Genomic DNA, 23,752 nt, shown 5'->3' with positions numbered 1-23,752 from the left:
AACGAGCTTTGATTGGGATAATATTGATATGTGAACATAGTTTAAGTCTCAAGTACTTCGCTAATCAAAAGTTCTTCTTCGAATTGCATTGCGACCTCNAAAAACGAGCTTTGATTGGGATAATATTGATATGTGAACATAGTTTAAGGCTCAAGTACTTCGCTAATCAAAAGTTCTTCTTCGAATTGCATTGCGACCTTACTAACACGAAAAGAATATTAAGTCCCACAACGTCGGTACTTTCGTCAAGTTGCAATCTAATAAATTCACAAGTTTTCAAACTTTTTATAACGCGGATTAGGTCTACAAAAGTACCGAAAATGGTTGCGAAAAGGGTACGTTTTCGGCTATTTTCCTGAAAAATTTCTGACCGCCATGTTGAAGTGTGATCAAACCGTTTGCGTTGTGTATGGAAAGTATAAAGAATTTGCTCGCACCACTAGTATAGTCTAGCCACTAGCGGAACCCCAGGCATACGGTCTCGGTACCCACTTTGGAAAAGCCTGCCTCAAAAAATGCACATCAGATCCTATGCTCACAGCATAGCTGTTCAGGTATTTCGGCTGTTATGCCTCAAATTGTTTCCAATGCTCGCACTGGGATAGTCATAATGTGGACACATTTACTATAAATACTCGTACATACATAATTATTTACATGTTTAAACATTATGCTCACATTCGTGCATTTTGCATATGTTTCGCAAGGTCTTCTTCAACAAAGATTANGTCTAGCCACTAGCGGAACCCCAGGCATACGGTCTCGGTACCCACTTTGGGAAAGCCTGCCTCAAAAAATGCACATCAGATCCTATGCTCACAGCTTAGCTGTTCAGGTATTTCGGCTGTTATGCCTCAAATTGTTTCCAATGCTCGCACTGGGGTAGTCATAATGTGGACACATTTATTATACATACTCGTACATACATACTTATTTACATGTTTTAACATTATGCTCACATTCGTGCATTATGCATACGTTTCGAAACAAACATTTGATTTGTTTAAATTTAAAGTTGTAGATTAAATTGTCAAGTTGAATTTGCAATTTAAATTTCTGTAATTCTTGGAAAAGTGCTGTATGGAATTCGATTTCAAATGCACACAAGAATGCATTTATACTTTTTGAATTTTAATCTTCTTGTTCGACAATAAAAGGCATTTAATTTGAGTAGCATAGTAGCGTCGTTATTGGCTTTTATATATACCATACACTAGGGTGATCCTTAAAATAGCAACATCCCAAAATTTTGTTGAACTTTTTCTTAAATACTTAGGCATTTCTTGAATGGATTGTTTTGCGACAAAGAAGGGTTGAGTTTCTCAAAATAGTCACCCTTTAGCTTCATAAATTTAATCTAGGGTTATTCCAATTATTTTATTTCTTTCAAATAATTAGTTGCCTCAAGGTCATAGATATACGATTGTTTCAGTGATGCACTTTTCGTTTGGAAACGGAAAGTGGTCAGATGTGCCTTAATAAGAATAGATTGGCATATGTTAGTGTTTGGCCGAGCCTCTCCTCCGGACAGTGATTGTATTTTTATGAGAAGCTCTTTTTTCATGACAGAAATACATTCGGGGGGCGACCGCTATTAGAAAAACCTTTGTTTTATCTGGCCGGGCTAACTAAGTGATTACCTACCTAATAGTAGTCGTAGACTTACTACAACTTAGAGAATGACTAATCTCTTCAAAGTGCTCATCTTCATGAATAGCTTAAGGCTGGAGAAGTGATACTCTGCAATAGGTACCTACTAATATTTTATACTCTCTAACCCCTAACAAACACAAACGTACCTTCAGTAANATAGGTACCTACTAATATTTTATACTCTCTAACCCCTAACAAACACAAACATACCTTCAATAACACNTTGTGCATCGCCTACGAACAGTCGTAAACGGATCGAAAAAGCATTCGTATGCGAATATTTTTACGTCCGTTTTTTAATTGTAAACGAGTCTCGTAAACGATTAATTTACGTTAAAAAAGCGTCTTTTTACACTGCTTTATCTACTGTTTTTGAATGCTAAAAATAGAGGCAATTAATTAATTCAAATTATTGTAGTTCTTTTATTGAATGGAATTATAATTAATAAATATTTATAGTGCCGGATCAAATTATTGGCACAGAGAATTTTTCGCAATGTATGCAAAGTTTTTTACTTGAATTTCTTTCCGCACATTTTGTTTTTTTAATATAGTTAGTATGAGACCTACTTTCAAATCAGATTTTTGAGAAGAATTCTAAGTATGCAGTTTTATATCCCATTATATTTTAGTATAACGTAGTGCAAGCTTGAAGTTGCCAGAAAACCGCGTTGATTTTTGGCAATTTTTTCACGCAGTTTCTTCCATGCAAATTATGTGCAACATTTTTTTTTTTGGAAGAAACTGCGTATAAAAAATTGTCAAAAAAACAAAGAGGTTTTCTATCTATTCAAGCACGCACTTTGTTATACTAAAATTAAATGGGCTATAAAACTGCATACTTTGAATTTTTCTAAAAAATCTGATTTGAAAGTAGAACTTCATACTAACTATATTTTTATAAAAAACAATTAGAGAAGAAATCAGAATAAAAAACTTTGCATTCATGGCGAAAAATTCTCTGTGCCAATATTTTTTCCCGGCACGATATATGTGAAGATATTTTCAGATAACTAAATATTAAAAAACTATCTATTAACAAATTAACAATTAAATAAGAGGGGTTTAATATATATTATAAAGTAGCTGAATTTATTTTTTATCTTTTTTGCCGATAGGCTGCAAATTTTTTTTTGCGGTCGTGTGCATATTGGAAGTGCTTCTTTGCAACGGAAATAAAAACTTCTTCGTCGGAGTTAAATTTTTGACGAAAAGCACCTAAGAAAATAAAGTGAAAGATTAAACTCCATTGGAAATCGGAAAATTTAATTAAGTAAAAAGTGGTAAAAAATATTAATATCCGTACTTCTTATTGCAGCAGTCGTTGCCAAACCACGCTTTGGTATCAGTTCCCTTCCACGAGAAAAGTTCTGCTACCTCATCTATAATAATTTTCCACCAGCACGTTCTTAAATATTTATCTACATTTAAAATATTTAAATCCTTTAGTGTTGCTCCGCGCAGCCTGTGAAAGAATTGCAAAACTCGTTAAATTAATTTGTATTTTTGAATTACATATGTAGTAGCTACTTACAAGAAGTTTAATTATAAAAGAAAGTGGTAGATCGTCCTTTGCATTTGCACCAGTCTGCCAATAAATTACATACTTAATAATTTACTTAAATTGAATATTTAACAAACTACTTACTTATAAAATATTGTGATTGAAGAAAAATTGTCAACAAAACTAAAATTTTTTCTTGTGCTGACAAATTACTACAAGCCTCTTTCTATTATATTTTTTTGTTTTATCGTTTACGAGCTTTTCTCTAACTTTTTGGCGATACGAGAATCCCTCGTAAAACATAATGTTCGTAAAATGTACGTTTTCTTGCTGGCTGGGACCGTGCGACAGTAAATTTTACACAGAAAAATATTAATATATTCGCGAAACTATGATTAAAAAAATATGATTATTTAAAAAAAAAATTATTTAAAAAATTCGGTGCAATATAGGAATTCCGTAGAATTACAAAAGAGTAAACTTTTTGGTGCATACNATTAATATATTCGCGAAACTATGGGTAAATTATAATAAAACTGCGTACTTAGTTTTTCTCTCTGACATCAGGATTTTTTCAAAAGGACTTTGAAATTTAAAAAAATATGATTATTTAAAAAAAAATTATTTAAAAAATTCGGTGCAATATAGGATAACAATGAGGGTATCAAATAAAAGAAAGAATTCCGTAGAATTACAAAAGAGTAAACTTTTTGGTGCATAAAGACGAATGGGTATGGAAAACGTCCTTAACAAATTTTGTGCTTAAATATCCTTGAAAATTTGTAATGGTTTTTTTTTAATTATTGTTTGAGGGCCAAAATACGTCGAATTTCATCCTGCAAACTTTTTTAACTTAAAAATAATAAATTTATTAAAAGCACATTTTCAATACCTATTCGTCCTTGTAAACCAAAAAACTTTATTGTTTTTAAATTCTACAGAATTTTCTCTTTCATTTGGTACCCATATTGTTATTCTACATTGCACTAATTTTTTTTTGAATAATTTGTCGCACGGTGTAATACATAGGCAAGACATTTTCAAAACCTGCCAGATGTTACTAGGCAAATTATCATTTAGCAAATCACCAAACGGACCTATTTCGATTATTGCACAAATTCAGAAATGTGTAATTTCGCTAGTGATAAGCAAAATTGCATTGCAACACATAAAATATTGCCATCAGTTCGATGATGATAACAAAAGCATTGTATGTACAAACCCGTAAAAACAAAAACACGCTACATAAAAGCTGATATTGCAATTCGATGTCACATTTTGGGCTGACAGCGTCGAAAATAGGTAGATAAAGATATGGAGAGAGAGAGGATAGATAGCACCAAAGGAAGTTGAGTGGCGGCAAAGAGATTGACAAGCAAGTTAAATTTGTTAGGAAACGGATATATTAAGTATATTCAAATATATGTGCATATCTGTGTTTAGCTAGGCGCATTTCAAATCAAATCTGCCTCAAAGCAATCATGCTATGACCAGAGCCACCCAGTTTGTTGGCTTTCGACGTCAATCAGTGGCTGACACACACCGAGTGAATGGAATAGCGGTCGACTGGGTATTAGGACCTTTCGAGGCACATGAACAAAATATACAGAAATGGTGTTAGGCTTTCCCAGCTGGAACATTGAACGCAACACATGTTATAACGTTACCAACTAAAAAATTTCATAAATTTATGTATTCCTTTGCTAATCTCAAAAGAAAGCATTCATATTCTAAGGCCTTTTAAGACTTTTGCTTTGATATAAACTAAATATTTTTGAATTTAATTAAAACCTAAAAATCGGGTTTATCCCGTGGCATGTGTCACTCTCTAGTTGGAAGGACATAACTTAAATAAAAGGTCTTCACTCGGAGACAATTATTTCCTTTACCTTATGCAAGCTTAAAGAAGAACACATAGTTTCAGCTATAGTTATTTGGTTGAGGACCTGCAGATCCATTTATTCGCATCTGAACAAAGAAAACAATGGTTCATCTACATGTTTATCTTCATAAAATTAATTAATAGCCACCTATTATTTGATGTGGGGCCCAAGTTTTATGCAATGAATTAACAGTAATCTGTGAGCAATATCAGTAGGCGACAAGACGAGACGAGGAGCCGTCGCACGCACCGACTAAATACCCAAATAGCATCTTTCAAGCAAAGTTACTGGGCATTAGGGTGTTTAAAAAAACGCAATTATCCCAAGAATTTTTCCTCACCAGAGAATTCTATTTGTGTACCGCCCAAAGTTATTTGAACATAGATAGTACTCCTATCTAAACCAAAGTCATCCCAAACGTTCGGTAACTTTCCGACCATCCGACATAGCCATCCGACATCTCAACTGTCATTATTTCTGTTAAGCTATATACTTTTCACTTAACAGCAGTTCCATTTCTTGGAAAGCGAATCGCAGGATATGCGAATAACTACTTGCTGAGAGCTATGTGGCTTTGCAACTTTTCCCAGATATCTTTCTTGCTCTACATGGGCCACAAACAAACCTCTGCAGCTATAAACGCAAATAACAAATATCNGAAAGCGAATCGCAGGATATGCGAATAACTACTTGCTGAGAGCTATGTGGTTTTGCAACTTTTCCCAGATATCTTTCTTGCTCTACATGGGCCACAGACAAACCTCTGCAGCTATAAACGCAAATAACAAATATAAAAAAAAAAAACAAATCGATGCTTAGACAAATAAAAATGAAATTTCTGTACAAATTCGAATATATATTTATGCACTTGTACAACTCAAGGAGCAAGCACTTCTAGGCCGCCCACTGGCTCCAAGGCAATTCCTTGCGCTCAGTGGTGAGGGAAATGAATGAATGAATGAATGAATGAAGTATGCCAATGTCGTGCGCAAATAAAAGCGTACAAAATTCCCATTCAACTGTCAATGTCAACGTCAATGTTAACGTGTTAAGCTATGGCTGTTGATGCTGATGCGGATGCTGATGCTGATGCGATGCTATCGTCATCAAAGGAGGCAAGGTTCTTGGCGCCTAAATTGTCCTCCTCACTGGCGCCGATAGCCTGCAAAGTAGATAAGTAAAATGTAAATAAATATACAAAATAAATAAAATGCATACGAGGCTCATATTTACACACCTACTCACATACATACTTGTATATATATAAACATAAACACCCTACAGGGAAAGCTACTAGTTCCCTGCAAAAATCGTGAGTGCTTCATGCACGCATATAAAGAGTAGTCGCTAAGGGTTAAGGAGTACATACTACAAAATTAACCGAAATGCATATAAAAAATGTGTTTCAATTAACATTACGATGTCCTAGGGCAGGACCATATATTCCAGCTCTGCATTACATCAGATTAGCACAAAACTACTCCAACGGATTACTCCATCGAGTGTCTACCTTTTAGCAAAACAGCGCAATAAACATCGTTTGGTGATTACGATCGTAAAAAAACACGAGCATTGCTCGGGTAACAACAAGACAATAGAGACAAGTTGGTCCGCTACTGCATTACAGAGGAGCATTTTGTAAGTACTCCAATGTAGCACGAATGCCCTTATGGCCCCACGATTTTTGCAGGGTACCTATGTACATATATACATAAACATGTATGTACGTCCACATATCCTTAAATACATATAAATAAATAAGCAAATAAGCCTAATGCGTAATAAATATGTACATATGTAGGTGTATACTTTATGTATATGTAAGTATGATATGTATGTACATACATTAAATAAACAGAAAGTAAATTAAATAACGCGAATAATGTACATATACAAACATACATATGTACATACTTATATAAGTCAGTTGGTAAAGAAGTCCTTTGATAAATCGCGGAATAAATGGAAATGTAAAAAAAAAAATATTACGAATTTATTGTATAAGTTTGTTTGTATGTGCTTGCTACTCGATGTTTTACTGCTAGATTTGTAGCTAAAGGATTTACCCAGATAAACTGCAGGCAACCAAATAGACATGGTTGGATTCATATATTCATACGTACATACATACCCTGCAGGAAATGAGACTAGTTTGTAGCTAACTATTAACTAACTAGCAGTCGACTAGTGGTAACTATTTATTAACTATTTCCTTTGGCCGTAACTAATTACTTTTTAAAATCCCGATCGAGAGATTTTGGGCAAATGGACTTTTTCCCCTCAATACCAGCAGAGTGCATTGGTGCGAATGCGAGTCAAAGATGAAAGACAGAATACATGAAGGTGCTTGCGGAACCGGCACTTAGCTTTCTATTTACAGGATGCAAGCAATGACGACCTCTGCTAAGGTCCTATCCAAAAAGATAATCCCATCCAGGCTGGTTATGGAGTATTTGACACTCTTCAGATTGTTAGCACTATGCGAGAAAAGAACGGATCGTCGTGTGTTTGAGAGGTCAGGCTAAAACGGGGAAAAATCTTATTACAGCCAAAATTAGCGGGGTACCTTACCTAACCATTGGTAGCAGCCATCTGCGCTATCACGGGCACGGGATTAGCCTGATCATGAAATCCGATTTTGCTATGCAAACTGATAGCGCGTAACATAAGAAATATTTATTTTTATGCAGCGTATCCGTTAAATTGACATATCTTATTATTCTAGGGCTATTTGCGGATAGAGCATATACCGAATTTCTGTGAAATCGGAGCACGTTTACTATATTTGGCCGCAGCTTAGGGGTATATGCAAGCCATACTCTGCGCCTTAGCCGAGGAGGTAAAGGTGCGTCATTGCACCCAGTAAATAGGTCTCGGTACAAGCGCCATCCGAAAAAGTTTTTGCTACGTCCTCTGCTGTTCGGAGTTGGTTATAGACTGTTAGTCCCTACGTTTATGTTTCAGCATAAACTCGCACAACTGAAATAAGAGGAGGAGAAGCTCGTCCAAACATTTATCAAAAATGTAAGCTTCAAATACTTTTTCAATTCTATAACCAGTAATTACAAAAAACAAAATTTTAAGACATGCTTTTATTTGATTGATAAAAAAAAATTAAAGTCGAACCCCGCACCTTCCAATGGCTAAATGTTTTGTCGGCGTATTTCTTTCCATTTAAGTAATATAATACGTTCTAAATATGGAACAATTCTGACCATAAATACGTATATTCCAAATATCGCAACTCCTGCGCCACCTATCGGGCAAAATTATTTTATGTACCTAAATCCTGCTAAAAATATTCGCTCTCCAAAAGTGCGGATTGCCTTTGCGTTAGCTAGAAAAACTTGTTTCTATTTTTAGATAATGCTCAGATGAGGTATAAAACCTACGCACTACCGACTGGTAGTATGAACCTCTAACCACCACTCGGCTATAAGAACTCACAATAATGCGCATTATTGCATTCTTTGAATTCGCCGCTAAAACATTTTCTAAAGAAATTAATCAGCACAATGTAAATACATACATAAGTACTTTTCGACACAAATTCCACATTTTCGAAAGAAACTCTTTTGTTTCGAGTACAAAGCAAAATGAGGAAATATTTATTGTAATCCACATTAAATGAATTTGAATTCCTTCTAACAAACTTTCGTCATCGACATACTTTTCACAGTACTTTTGAATACTTTGAATGCACACTTACATTGCATTTAGTACAAATACATACATACATACATACATACATACATACATACATACCTAAGTATGTTTAAGTACAATCGTCAGCACTGTTTGAATTGCATACGAATTTGAATAGAATTAGATTTGTAGAATAAGTATACATATGTAGCTATAAAACAAATTGTCAATAAATGGTAGCTAAACAAAAAACAAAGCAGCGCTGAGAATTTCAATTAAATTTAACACTTCAACGCACAACAAACGCGCAATAATCAGCAGTTTTGCACTTAAAAATACATACATACATGCGTACGCTGCACCTCATCCGCCTACCTCCACATTTTTCGTTTCTTATTTGCAAACGCTTTTCAGTTTAACGATTTTCTTAATCAAATTTACAATCGTTTTTAACGGTGATGTGAATTTTCTACGTATACATATACATACAGTGAGCGCCAAAAATGAGTATTCCTTGAGGTTTTGACGATTTTATTTATTTATATTTTCCATACAAAGTTTTTCGTATTTTTCTTTATAAAAATATAGTTTATTCTTCCATATAACTCATGAAAACCATAATTTTTTATATGAAGGAACGTACGCAACACCCTCAGCAAAAAAAAAAATCTCAAAAACCAACGGTAATTTTTAGCGACTTAAAACTTGCACTTCATTGCACTAAAGCTTACGGAACTACAAAACTGTTTACTCAAAATTTTTCTAACAAATCGAATTAAATCGCCAGGGTATACCTATTTTTGACACGCACTGTATGTAGATAAAATTCGCTTCTTGTTTAAATGTTTACGTCGTGTTTGGTTTTGCGCGCCTCAAAGCTAGTTATAATGTAGTCGTTGTCGAAGCTTTTGTTGTTGCTTTTTACACTTTGCGAATACTGTATTGCCTGCCAATGCTGCAACTGTTGCCCATTATTCCCGCTGCTGCTGCTATTGGCTGTTGATGTCATCACAATTCCATGATTTGTGATCGCAAAAACGAGTAAATTTTAACTAGAAAAAAGTTTGACAAGAGAAGATAGTTCGCCGCATACAAGTTGTTCAATTCTTTTGTTTGTATTGATTTTCTTGAATTTCAAGTACTTAATATCGGAAAACTCCTCTCTGTACAACTTTTACCCGTTAGTGTCGGTCACAAAATGAAACTGTGACAGATTTGGTGGATGGCAAAGGACGGTGATACTAAATTCAGCACTTTAGCAATGAAAAAATAATTGAAAATTTTTTCATATATTAGTAAATTTTTCATTCTCCGCAAATTGATATTTTCCAACTATTTAAAATCACTTGCATTCTACAATATTTTCCACGCTTAAATTTTGCACCAACTCATCCTAACTAAACACTTTTCAACATTTAGTTTCACTTCAACATGGCAGCCGCGTTCGGGGTCCAGCCTTTGCCGCGACTGATAACAAAATGATTGCTATGCCAATTAGCCGACAGATTAATAAGCGCAAATAAGTTGATTTCTTCTAATTTTTTTATTTTAATAATTTTTATTTTTTTGCTAATACCGCCAAACTGATCTCAATCGATTGAGTGTCATATTATGTTCGTTGTCGCAGTTGTAGTTGGTATGCATGTTGTTGCTCCCTGTGGGGAAAATTTCTAGTTCTGAACTGTTGCGCTTCTAGTACATTTAGACCCAGTTCTGGTTCGCGTTAAATCTCTTTTGCATGCAAGCAACTGGCGAATTTAACACAGCGATGTCCTAGGAAGTGTCAATTGCCCCCCACTGCATCCCTTTTTCAATAGTTCCGAACTAGTCCTAAATTCTATAGTTCCGAACCAATTCTAAAAGCGACAGACGAAAGAAAAAAGTATCATGATTTTTCAATCTTTTTGGTTCTTCCGTGTGTGCGATTTTAAGTTATTTTGGAAGAAATGTGTTTTCAATTTGAAATTAAATTTGTTTGAATGATTGTAAGAAATGTACGTTCACATACCTTTAGCTGTAGCTGAGTTTGCATAGGTGCTCGCTGTTATTTCTTACATTCCAGACGGCCCAAGATGTTAATATGTTAACACAAAGTTTTGTTTTGTATTACCAAACTATGAAATAGCATCTACGAAGTGCAGAATGAAAGTCCATTTGAACGAAAAAGCCGCCAAACACATATCTATGTAAAGTAAACAAGCCCCCCGCTGCATCCCTTTTTCGATAGTTTCGAATTAGTTCTAATTTCGACAGATAAGATCTAGTTCAGTCTGCGTCCCTTTTTCTATAATTTCTAACCAGTTCTAAATTCGTCAATTTAGATATAGATTTCTAAAGAAAAAAGAGAAATAAAATAGTTTTTTTAAGAGTCCCACATTTCGCTGATTTTGAACTGGTGGGGATCTAGTTCCTATCGGACTAGTTCGTTTTTGGCGATAAAGATCTTGTACGGAACTAGAAATTTTATGCACCAGTCCGCGGTTTCCCTGCAGGGCTGTTATATATGTATGTATGTAGTTGTTTGTGGTTGCTCCCATTACTCCCACCGCTGAAGGCTGCGGTTGCTGTGAGTTATGAATCACAAGCTTCTTAACACTAAATATAAACATACATGCATACATACATATGTAGATATGTAAATTCATACTTAAGTATAGCGAATCGGAGGCAAATCAACATTAAACTGTAGAGACAGCTTGAAATCCCTACCAGAACAGTTTACCCCACAATAGAATAAACAAGGAATAATATCTATATCTGGAATGTAGAGGGCCTTACAATCTTCATGATTTTCTTACGAACTTTTTATATGAAATGGGCACACTTCCCAGGCGTTTTCTTTCCGTTTTCAGGAGAACAGATCACAGAAGGACTTACATTTTATGCGTAACTTTTTTCTTTTGAATGCGATTTTGCTCTACACTTCACAGCTGCTTTTTCGTAATTAAGAAAAACGAATAACAAAAACGAAATACTGTACATTGGATCTAACGAGATTCGAACCCGGGCATTCCTGAAAGCTAAAAAATAGACCAGGTAAAGCTATCTGTAAAATATGGGGTACCCAGTCTCTTCTGAACATTAGAAGAACTAAGTAGTGTGATGCCCATTATCTTACTTCTAAGACTATGCCGACTTCGGGCTAACTCATTCCCGGTAGGGTTCTTCATCTTGTGAATGGAATATTTGGGATGTTATTGTACTAATTTTCTTTATAATAATAAATGAAAAACAAGTAAAGAAGTATAAGTTTTGGCGAAACCGAACTTGATGTACCCGGCGCAGGTATCAAATATCGATAATACTAACCCTGAAGACATATTTTCCTGATTTTTAGTGGCACGGAGCTGTCCATATTATACCATATGCGTCGTGCTGTAAACTGACTGGCTTGCACACTCTTAATAGTAGAAGAAAAGTTTTAGGATTGATGTTCTTACACGACGTGCTGAATGGGATTATTGACATGCCATCAATATTACCGCTAAAAAGAATTATCTTTAAAGCAAGCTTTCTAATTATAAACGAAATCGGACCATAAATACTATTTTGCCAAATATAACGACTCGTGCGCCACCTATCGGCAAAACTTTTAGTAAATATACATTCTCATCGGCATATTTTAATGATTTAGCTAGCTGCGTAATTTTTTTCATTGATGCGGTCTTGTGTGGTTTTGCTTTGAACAAATATGAATTTATAGGTAGATGCACATCCATACATAAATATGCATACAGTTTTTAAATACCTATTCCTTAATAATACTGATGTTCTCAATTATCAATGTTTATGAACATTTCCACGCGTATTTACTTGCATACATGTATATGTATGTATGCATGTGTATGTATGCAATGTGATTTTCTATGACGCCGCTAGAGAATTTACTTACCGCGAGACCTCTATTCTTTTGATCTTGTACTCGATTATATTTAATACTCATACTAATTTCTCTATTGTGGTTAGTATGCAGTTAGTTGAATTCATTGATAACCGCGGCATCGTTTCAATGAATTGAGAAGTTAAAGACACACTTTTAGAAAGATGTTCAAGGAGAATCCCATAAAGATTCAATTGATCAAGCGCATACATAAATGCATGTGTTTCATTTGTAGAGGATACGCTTCAACGAAACCGCGAAGAGTTTTTTCTTAGTTTGATACAAACGCGTGTATCTTTATAAAAAAGGATACAAGTTTTTCCTACCCCAAGCCAAGCTGAATTTGATTCCAAAATATGGCCTAATATCGTCGTATCTGCCCAGGCAGTCTCATATGGAGTTATTACAGTAATAAACAAAATTATTGGCACAGAGAATTTTTCCCAACGTATGAAACGTCTTTAATACTCATTTCTTATAAAATTTAGTTTATACCGCAACAAAAAACAAAAACAAAACAAAAACTCAGGAATACTCAATAAATTTGCATACTAGTGTGCACTTCATAAAGTAACATTTTTAAGAAATTAAAATAAAAAGCTTTTCATACACTGCGAAAAATCCTCTACGCCAATACTTTCGGTAGTCACTGTACGGCCAAAAATAAACCAACTAAATTTTTTTATGCAGTTGTTTTTGGGGCATTCCAATGTGATGGGTGGGACATTTTAACTCGTTTTTGCTCAACCTCTTAGTAAATTCTCTTTATCCATTGATTTGATAAGAATCAAACTGTTAACACTTGAAGTCAGATAGCAGTTTAATACGAAGCTGATAAAGTAAAAAATTTAGTTATATAATTTACACAGAAATTTAACATTTTCGAAGGGTGACGCGTGGGACCCGCTGCTCTGACTTTTTGGATTCGTTTCCCAATTTTAGACAAACTATAAATATTTGGTTCATAGCAGCTTTCTCTAATGTAGTTAATAGAATGTTAAGTTTTTAAAATAAAAATAAAAAAAAACTTATTTTTGCTTGTGACGGGTGGGACCACATTTTTGTGACGGATGGGACGAGTCAGCTTTGAGGACACATAGTTCGTGAGTAAAATGAACACTGCTGGTTTGATGTGAATATTTATTATAGTTTTAATAGGGGGACATCATTTAAAAAATGGGAAACTTAAGAATTGTTATGTTACGTTAAAAAAATACATATTTTGCTGTGACGTGTGGGACATCCGATAAGCATTTTTATTTGAACGCTTATAACTTCTCACCATAAATGTATTTTTCAAATAACTTACCACCATTTTAAAGCTCATGAATTGTTCTTTCTTTTTGGATAATTATTTTTTGCATTCCCACCTTAAGTAGATGAGGAATACCTTGAAAGCTTGATGCAAACATATTACAATATACACATTATATACATCGGCGTAGCCGGAATGAAATTTAGGGGGGAGCTCGACCCTATTAAGCTGGCATTTCAGGGTACTATTTTATATATATATAAGGAAAATTTGTAAGTTAGGGGGGGCTCGAGCACCCCCCTGCCCCTACCTGGCTACGCCCATGATTATATATGCCAATAAAAAAGAGAAAATAGTGAAAAATAAATGGATAAAAATTATTGTTTTAACAGATTGAAACAAAATTTACGTAATTTATTTTTTGATCTGAGACGTCGTCTTCGCTGGAATGGCCCTTTTATTTTTTATTTAATTTTTTTTTTTTTTTGATAATTAAGTACATTCATTTTCATTTACTTTCTTCGATCATTTTAATTTGTGCTATTAAGATTTTCTAAATGCATATGTACATATGTATGTATGTAAATGTACATATCGTCACTTGAAGTGCAAAAAGACGTAACAAACATCGTCGCTGAAATGTAAAAAAAAGTCGTGGCTAATCAAAAATTCAAAATTCACTTTTTGATTGTTATCGTTTTATGAAAAGAGAAAATATTTGTCACGACTTTTTTCATTTCAGAGGCGATGTTTGTTACGTCTTTTTGCATTTCCGGTGACGATATGTATTTACTTATTGTAGCTCTGATCCAATACTTTTCGTGTAAAATCCTGTAAAAATGACAAACAGCAAAATTACTCTCTGAAGTGATAGTAAAAAGTGGGCAACAACAAAAAGTACGGGAACAAAAAAAATACATTTTTCCTGTAAAAACGTCAACCAGCGATCGCTTGACACTTTTGATGATTTTACCAGAAGAAAAAGTTCGGATAAAATCTTGCAACTTCATTCTTTACACAACTCTCCAAAAATCGCTCTCGTGTGAAAACCTGTAAGTTCATGGAGTACTGGATCAGAGCTTGTATTTACAGTGCTCATATCAACATGTATGTATATATATATATATATGTATATGTGTCTATTAATTTTGAATTTCTATATTGCTTCTCCTACCGCCGCATTACCTACTTTGCTTTTACTTTAAACCATTTGTAATTTAAGGCGTTTGTGCAACTTGTGGCTTACAGAAGCCGTACAAGCTACTTGTGCCACAATGCAGCTAAATTGCAGTAATGTACACACATTAGTAAATGTGTTAGCATATAAGTATGTACATATGTATATAAGTAGGTTCGTTTGTAAAAGGGCCATTTAAATACTATACGCATAGTAAATAATACATACTCATACAATTGCAACTGCATTACTCTAAAATAAAATTACTGCGGTATTCGCTATAAGATACCTTTGTAACGTTTAGGTTAGTTGTTACATTTTTCTTGTAAAATAAAAGTAGGGCAACGTAACGCAATACAACCACAGAACCACACAACTATTTTTAATTCTGCATGAAAACAAGCAAATGTGCGAGTAAATAAAAAAAGTCACATAATAAAACTGTAATAATACGGGTATGAATTTCTATTAAATCTAACGAGAATCTATAGCTTAAAAATGTTCTGAATTAATATTTAATTTTAATTCGATATGATCAAATAGCACAATGCGACAGCCAAAACAGACACGAATATGTTAAGGCAATTATGAAAGAGGAAGGGTTTTAGTATATTCGAAAATCTGCTGTTTTGTAACCAAACCTCAATTCTTTTTTTTTACAGTATATTGAAGTTTTCCTAATTTCATCTCAAGTTGTTCTAAACATCGGCGGCCACCGTGATCGAGTGGTTAGCGGTGCGCACTACCACTCGGTAGGTCCAGGGTTCGATCCGTAGTGCAATGGCAAATCTTCAGACATGAAGAAGCTTAGAATTAGAAATTAGAATTTTAAAAAATTCGTCCGTGAAGCACATACAAAAATCGCGTTCATAAAGAATATGTTTTAATAAGTCGTATCTGGTTTTTGGTTTACGGTTATGAAACCGTTTCAGAAAAACATAACGTTACTCAAAGGTTAAAACATGCCAAGTGCTTTTTTTGAAATTGTTCCGGAGAGACGAAAAATCGATGTACTAAATTTTGAAAAAAAGTGAACTTGGCACCTTTTCACTTTTAGGTAGCGATAATTTTCCTCTTCACAACCTTGAATCCATTAAAACGGATATTTTTCACTTGAAACCTCCATCCTCTGCTATTATCTCTTAAAAGTCTTATCATAGCATTATCCAGCAAAAATGTGGTTAACTTTTTCTTTACATTTCATATATTTTTATGGCTTCATTTGTGGAATTTAAGTCGTTTTATCTACTTGTGTGCAGCTAGCATTCATACTAATACAAAAATACGTTTGCATGTGCAGATGTAAGCATGGATGTATTTTTAAAATAGCTATGCGAACCGCTAAACAACGTACAAGTGAGATGCTAAGCAAGCGCATAACCAACACAAGCGTGAATGAATACTCGTCCATATTTAACTACATAAGTATGTTCATTTGTATATACATACTATGTATGTAGAAAGGAATACACATTTTTTTATTACAATCCATTTAAATTACCCGCGCATACTTATCTACATACATATAGGCGCACAACCACTTACAAAGTGCGTATTGCGCCTGTAAATAGGCAAGAGTACATTTACATTGAATGCAATTTTTTTTAAGTAAATTTTTCCACCTACTTACTTACTTACATCTTTGTCGGCGCAAGTCAGCAGCCACTAAACAAAGACCAGACTATAGTTCAGTAAGCTGCTTACGCTCGTTATGACTTGATGAATGCCGTATGTAATTGAATCTATGTATTTTTAGGCGTTTTAACCAGTAAGGTATGTATCCGCATGCCTACTGTGTGCTTAGTTAAAGAAGTAGTTATTATAAAATATTTCATTACCGCTTACTGTGGGGGCTTAAGCCGTTGGAATTTCAAACTATTATGGTCTAAAAAATAGTGTAGGCGAAAAAACATGTCTAGCAAATTGGAATATAACGCCTACGAGACTGAAACCGAAAGAGTGAAAGGGAACAGCTCGCAAAGCAAACAAATTAAAGCTGTTTTTAACCGACTTCACAAAAAGGAGGTTATCAATTCGTCGGAATAGTTTTTTTTTTTTTTGTATATCTATGTTGCCGCATAACTTTGGACCACGTTAATCGATTTCTATAATTCTTTTTTTAAAGGAAAGATGTTACCTCACAGGTGGTCCCATTTGAATCTAGTTTAAATGCGAATATTGGACCATGAAGAAATTAACGATAATCTTAAATTTTTATATGAGGATTGAAGTCGATTTTATGTTTTGCTTAAAAATTACTTGTAATACTTCAACTCTTTATTGCGCCATGATATAAATTCCCATTTCAAACTATGTAGAAAAATTCAATAAATTTTCACAACAAACTTCGTATTCATGATTTTTAAAAGTTTCAAGATGCTAAGCATGATAAAAATATAGTAAGGTAAAAGCCTTCTCTCAATTCGTCGGCCATGATTTTTCTTTGAAGTTTGCCAACATTTGAAAATCATATAAAATTGAGAGTAAAAGAAACAGTTCAGCGCCTTCGTCTTGGTGTGCAGGCTGTATCGGAGACACATCCGCTAAATTTAAACGTAGAATACGTGGTATGGTTAAGAGCACATCCAAGTCAAAAACGCAAAACACACATTAAGAAAAAAATATAGATAACAAAAGCGGTAATAATTTCGATAGCAAAATCGATAACAAAATCGATAAAAGCATCGATATCAAAATCGATAAAAATATCGATAACAAAATCGATAATAATATCGACAGCAAAATAGATAACAAAATCGATTACATCTAATAAAAACCGATTACAAAATTAAAAAAATTAAATTCCACCCAGGGTGAAAAGTCATCGTGTAAATTGGCTCTAAGACGTCAAAAAAAAGGAATTGTTCAAAGTTGTTGTTGTTTGAGATTGAAAATGAGTATGTGTGTGTGAGTTTGTGTGAGTTTGTGTGTAAAATTTTAAAATGAAATGACGGTTTTATTATTTTCTCCTATATAAAAAATAATTGCCGAACATATTACTTTGCATGGAAAAAAATCGAATAAACCTGGTATACTGATGGCTCATTGACTAGAGAATATACCGGCATAAGTGTAGTTGTACCAAGATTGAGATACTCGGAACATATGTATAGCTGAAAAATCCATTAAAAAATGATATGCGTAGTTTAATATCGAGCGAAACCACCGGAATTAGAACATTGCGCTTTTGATTGACAGCCCAGTGGCTATAAAGGCCCTCAGATCTCATCAGGTAACATCAAAACTGGTGATGGAATGCCTTGATAAGCTGAACATCCTTGGTCAGACCTATCGAATTTGGGTTCTCTGGATTCCGGGACATATTGACATTGAAGGAAATGCGATTGCCGGTAAACTTGCGAAGAAAGGATCATTAACCCCTTTCATCGGGCCAGAACCCTTCGGTGGCATAGGAAAGGATGCCAATTTCCTGCCATGGCACGGCTGGAGGAAGAGGCACAAATAAATCGGAATATATAACCAAAAGCGCTTTAAGAAATGTATAAGCTTATACAAGAACCACTTACGAATTATTACATTAATTCTGAAAGGGCACTTCAGGAGCGATGCAGTTTTTGCACGACGGATATCGAAACTACACAGCACATCTTGGAAAGCTGAAGTAAAAACGCGAAAGAACATTTAATAAGCCTACAATAATAATAACCTTACACATATATGTATAAATATCCAAACATGTTTTCCTTACATACCTTTTACGGCTCAACTATACTTCGGTATGAAAATTATACAGGGTGTCCTAGACCACCCGTGCACCCCCTCTGAAATGTAGGCTAATGTTCTTTTTATTAAAAAATGCAAAAATATTATCTACCAAATCAGGGATATTCTATCTTTTGATGGTATTACCAACTTCCGAACGAGTTGAATTTCGGCGGTAGTTTAGGATTTGAAAAGGCACTTCCGAGAAAAACGTCTCAAACAAAAGTTACATATTTTTATTCTCAGAATCCGATCAGTTTAACCCTTTACCGGTCCGAATCGGAAGTCTGGTAATACCACCAATAGATAGAGCATCCCTGATTAGGCCATTCTGAGCTTGGTTTCAAGAAGTAAGAGTGGCAAGTAACATTTCTCAAGTAAGTGAGAAAATAAATATACTATATATTGTAGATGCTATCCCATTCTTGATGTAAGAATTTGAATTACATGAATTTTTTTTTTTCATTTTCGGATGACTTTTCCTCGAATTTTCCCATGCTAACTTTCGTATTTGCATTTTCTGCAAAGTAGCAACACCAAGTTTTCATTGACATTATATTTATGTATGCAGCGTCAACATTTGATTTGCAAAGTCAGAAATAGTTGCAAAAAATAAATTAAAGAACTTGTTTTCCTTACAACTATGCAATCATTGTTATTTATTTGCACTTTTAATGTAGTAATGTATGTATGTGTGCGTGTGTATAGCATATGCATATATGTATGTATGTACAAGTGCATATTTATTATTTCTCTCTCAGCTAGTGATTTGATTGCAATGCATAACTGCATATTTGCATGCGACAAATTGATTGCGAAATTGATGAGCAGACGACATTGCTTCCCGTGCATTCATGAATAACGAATGCTGGGATTTACTATGCCATTTCCACTAAAGAATTTACACACATTCGTAGCCAACATGCTACTCGTATTGATTGTTTACCATTTCGCCACCAATCTAATTCCAAAGCATACTTACAGGGGATTTTATCCGAAAATATGGAAAATTTAAAAAAAAAAATTATTTGTAGCCTTAAAAATAATTGTTTGGCTGAAGAACTTGATTTTCTATTAAAAGTTAAAATCACTTTGTAAAGAATCGAAAATCATGACATTTTCCTATCATTTTCTATACAAAAATACGCCTCATTATATAAAGACTTTCTATGTATATTAAGGTAAAGATATACATATAATTATGTATGCATGTAGATGAAAATAGCTAAGGGTTGAAATATATTAGGCGTATTCTCGGAGTCTTCCAAAGCCCTTGCACAGTGCACGGACTGCATGGATTGCACGGTTTTCCTATGGGACAGGTTTTCAAACAGTGCAATCCGTTCACCGTGCAAGGGCTTTGCAAGACTGCGAGAATACCCCTATTTAATTTTGCGAAATGTCGTTGTGATAAGCATATGGAGGAAAAAGTTTTTTCATTATAACAATTTTTTTGCCAAACATCGCGATACAGCCTTCAAGAGCGTATCAATTCGATAACCCACGTTTATGAGAAAACCTGAAGTACCATTTTTAAGAACGGGTTGAGTACAAAATTATTATGGTTCAAAATTCCGTATCTAAAATTTTGCAATCAAAATGCTGTATTTAAAACTGTGTACAGCAAAATTCTCCATTTTAATGTTCCGTATTGCCAAAGAAAGAGTGCGCACAAGTGCTTTTCCGATTTTTCCATATAGAATTTTCTAAAGCAAAAATTTGTTCTTTTAGTTACGTCTACTAAATATGTTTCTCTCAATACATGATATGATTATAGTTACGTTATTTGGTTATAGTTACCAAATCTTGTGTTAGGCGAAATATATTTAGCTACTTTTTTCTGAGTGTAGATTTTCCAATTTCTCAGTACAGAATTCCGTAAAGCAAATATATACATATATGTATGCATACATATCTAGTTTATATTAAGGTAATACATTAAATTATAACTAAATAATGTTATTAGAAATCAGCCAACAATATGTGCTTCGCTTTACAAATAAGAATGTTTAAAAACCTGATTTTGTGCCAACTATAAAATCTCTGAGTACTGCAATCATTTTTATCACAAATACTCTTGAAGACGTAGGTGCCAAAAAAATTTTGCTTGTGGTTTGAAAAAATTTCATATTTGGAGACAAATCACTGTAATATGTAACACTTTTGTTTCTAGGAATTTCCATTTCGAATATATAGCGATTCAAACACGCTTAGCACACTACCTCACAATTGCAGTGGAAATTGTGCACGCAGCGTATAGAATACCAAAAATTGTATGGGCTATAAAACTGAACGCCCAAAAATGTTCTAAAAATTCAAATTAAAAACTTTGAATTTTTGATGAATTTTTTTTGAATTTTTCTAAATTTTGCATCGAGTTTGAGACTTTGGTTTGTATGAGTTTGGTTGAAGTTTTGACAATATTTTTATATTAAAATAATTACAAAAAAAAATCACTTGAAAGGCATCGTGAATATTACCAAAAAAAAAATCAACACGTGGTCACTTTTTTGAGTCAGTGTATTTACTTTATTAATATTTTTTCTTGTCGGCCGCTGTGGCTGAGCTGTAGGAGGTGCGTACTAATACTCCGTAGTAGTACCATAGTACCTGGTAGTAGTAAAAGAGAAAAAGGTTTTGACATCAATAACCAATTGTTAACTTGTTATTTTAAATAACAAAAAATATGACTTTCAAATATTGCAGCAATGCAGTAGTAATAATTAGTTACTACTCAAAATAAAACGAGAAAATAAAAATGTATATTGTGCCATACATTTTTTTTTATAAAATATAATACTCTTACTTCATTATAATAAATCACCAGCAAGCCTGAGAGCAGAGAGTATACATTTCAATCTATGCATAAATTGCCGGGGTAACAGCAACCAGATACCGTCGTGTGCGCGCTTTGCGGTTTTCTCTGCAACTAGACAAATCAGCTTTGTTTCTGCAAATGGTCAACCGTCTGCCACGCTGATGGTTTGTCACTTCTATTTACTCTCTGCCCCAAGCCATTATCCTTCGGTTTGTCTTTTAAGTCATCTGCATACTCACTGTTACAACGGTTATGTTACCGTTTACTCCGCTTCTGGCTACACTACCAACTGCTGTCCCACCAATTGGTTGTTTTGTCAGTAACCAGTAACCACAAACAAAGTATGTCAGCTGCATTTATTTTGCATTATTTGCCATTCATTTATTCATTCATAACTATTTTTTTTTTACATTTCGTAACATTCATTCATACATACATACATATCTCTGCAGTGAGTGGTGAGTCTTGTTGGTGATGCATCACGTTGACGTGACTGCTGCAGTAACATTAGTTTGGTGTGGCTCAGCTGAAGCAAGGCGTACAACTGCTGCTGCAGGAAAAATAAAATACGAATGCATTATATATTTACTTGCCAATTCATGTGTACATATACAAGTTTGTCATTTCCCCCAAGTCTTCTTATTTTTCATGCAAATTTCGATTTGCGCAGCAACCCATCCTTTTGGTCCGTACGTACGAACGCACGTATGTACATATGAATGTTTGTAGAGTGCAAAAGTCCTTATTGCAGTGTTACGTTGCGCAGCGCATTTTTCATTCATTCACACTACTAGTCACTCATCACTCGTGAATTTGGTGTGAATTTTTATACATATATATAAGAAAAACTTAATAGGGCTCTGTGTACATACCAGGGAAGTCACCTCGTGGGGAACTCCCCGATATGCGGGGAATTTCAGTTTGCGTGGGGAATCGGGGAATGGGCCGTTTTTTGTGGGGAATTTCAGCTCGTTCAATTCTAGTATAATAAAGTTTCAAATGGCCAAAAATTACCGTTGATTTTTTAGAATTTTTGTTTATCGCCTTTGCTTTCATATAACGAATAAACATAATTTATTTTCATATGGAAGAAAACCGCAAAAACTTCGGCAAAAAATTCTAAAACGAAATTTTTTACACACTTGCACTTTATTATAATAGAATTGAGTGCGCTGCAAAACGGCGTCAAAATATTTATAGAAAATCGAGTTAGAAAGGTCGAAATTTTTAGGAAAGTTTGTTGAATATTTTTCAAATATTGCACAAAGTTTCAAACTTGGATTTATAAAATAAAATAAACAGAAAGACCAGCAATATATCAAAATACATTAAATTTTTGTGTTTTTTTAATAAGGAGGTATTTACGTTTGAGGAATTTTACGAAATTTCGAGCAAAATCGGGGAATTTCATTGTCGAAATCGGGGAATTCTCAAAAATGAGTTGGTTACCCTGGTACATACTTACGTATGTGTATATGTAACACAAGTTTAACTAACCTCTTTTTTATATGCTCAATAGGGATGTTAATTTTTTTGACTTTACGATCCCGAGTTTTTCGGGATGTCGTTATCACAATTCCGGGATCCCGGGATTAGTCCCGGGATTTAGATATTCATTACTTTTCAACAACTTAAATCGAAAAAATTGCTTCTAAATTGTTTCAGAAGCTCTCCTAACATAAAATAAATAATAAATAAATGGGTTTGAAACCAACTTTTTATTTAAAGTGACGTTTTTATTTTTTCTCTTTGCCGTCAGGATTTATTTTAAAGGACTTTGTAGTATCAAAGATATGATTAATTCCAAAAATTATTTTAAAAATTCAATGCATTTTTAAATAAAAATATGGATACCAAATAGAAGGAAGGAAATTTCTTTAGAATTAAGATGAATTTAAATTTTTTGGATTCACAAGGACGAATACGAAATTTTTAAGCTGACTTGGTTAGAAGGACGAAATTCGAGGATATTATCGAGTTTATCCGTAGTATATAACTTTTCAAAAACAAATATTGCGAAATTTCAAGGAAAAAATTTTTAAAGGACATTTTCAATACTTACCAGTCTATTTGCACAAAAAAAAATTGATCTGATTAAATCTACAGAATTTCCTCTTTAATTTGATACCCATACTTCTTCCCGAAGCACATTTCACTGAATTTTTTGAATCATTTTGGAATTACTTACGTCAATGTGAGAAACGAAAAATGCAA

General features: G+C 34.0%; 1 protein-coding gene across 1 annotated transcript in view; it reads left to right on the top strand.

Annotated features, from left to right (window-relative positions):
* Positions 1-23,752, top strand: part of LOC108363891 (F-box/LRR-repeat protein 16) — a 75,568-nt gene that overhangs the window by 48,162 nt on the left and 3,654 nt on the right. The gene's annotated exons all lie outside the window — the stretch shown is intronic.

The sequence above is a fragment of the Rhagoletis zephyria genome, unplaced genomic scaffold, assembly GCF_001687245.7.
Source record: "Rhagoletis zephyria isolate East Lansing unplaced genomic scaffold, Rhagoletis_zephyria_1.1 Rzeph_scaffold_01402, whole genome shotgun sequence".
Classification (NCBI taxonomy): Eukaryota; Metazoa; Arthropoda; class Insecta; order Diptera; family Tephritidae; genus Rhagoletis; species Rhagoletis zephyria.
This window is presented reverse-complemented; position numbering and strand designations above follow the sequence as displayed.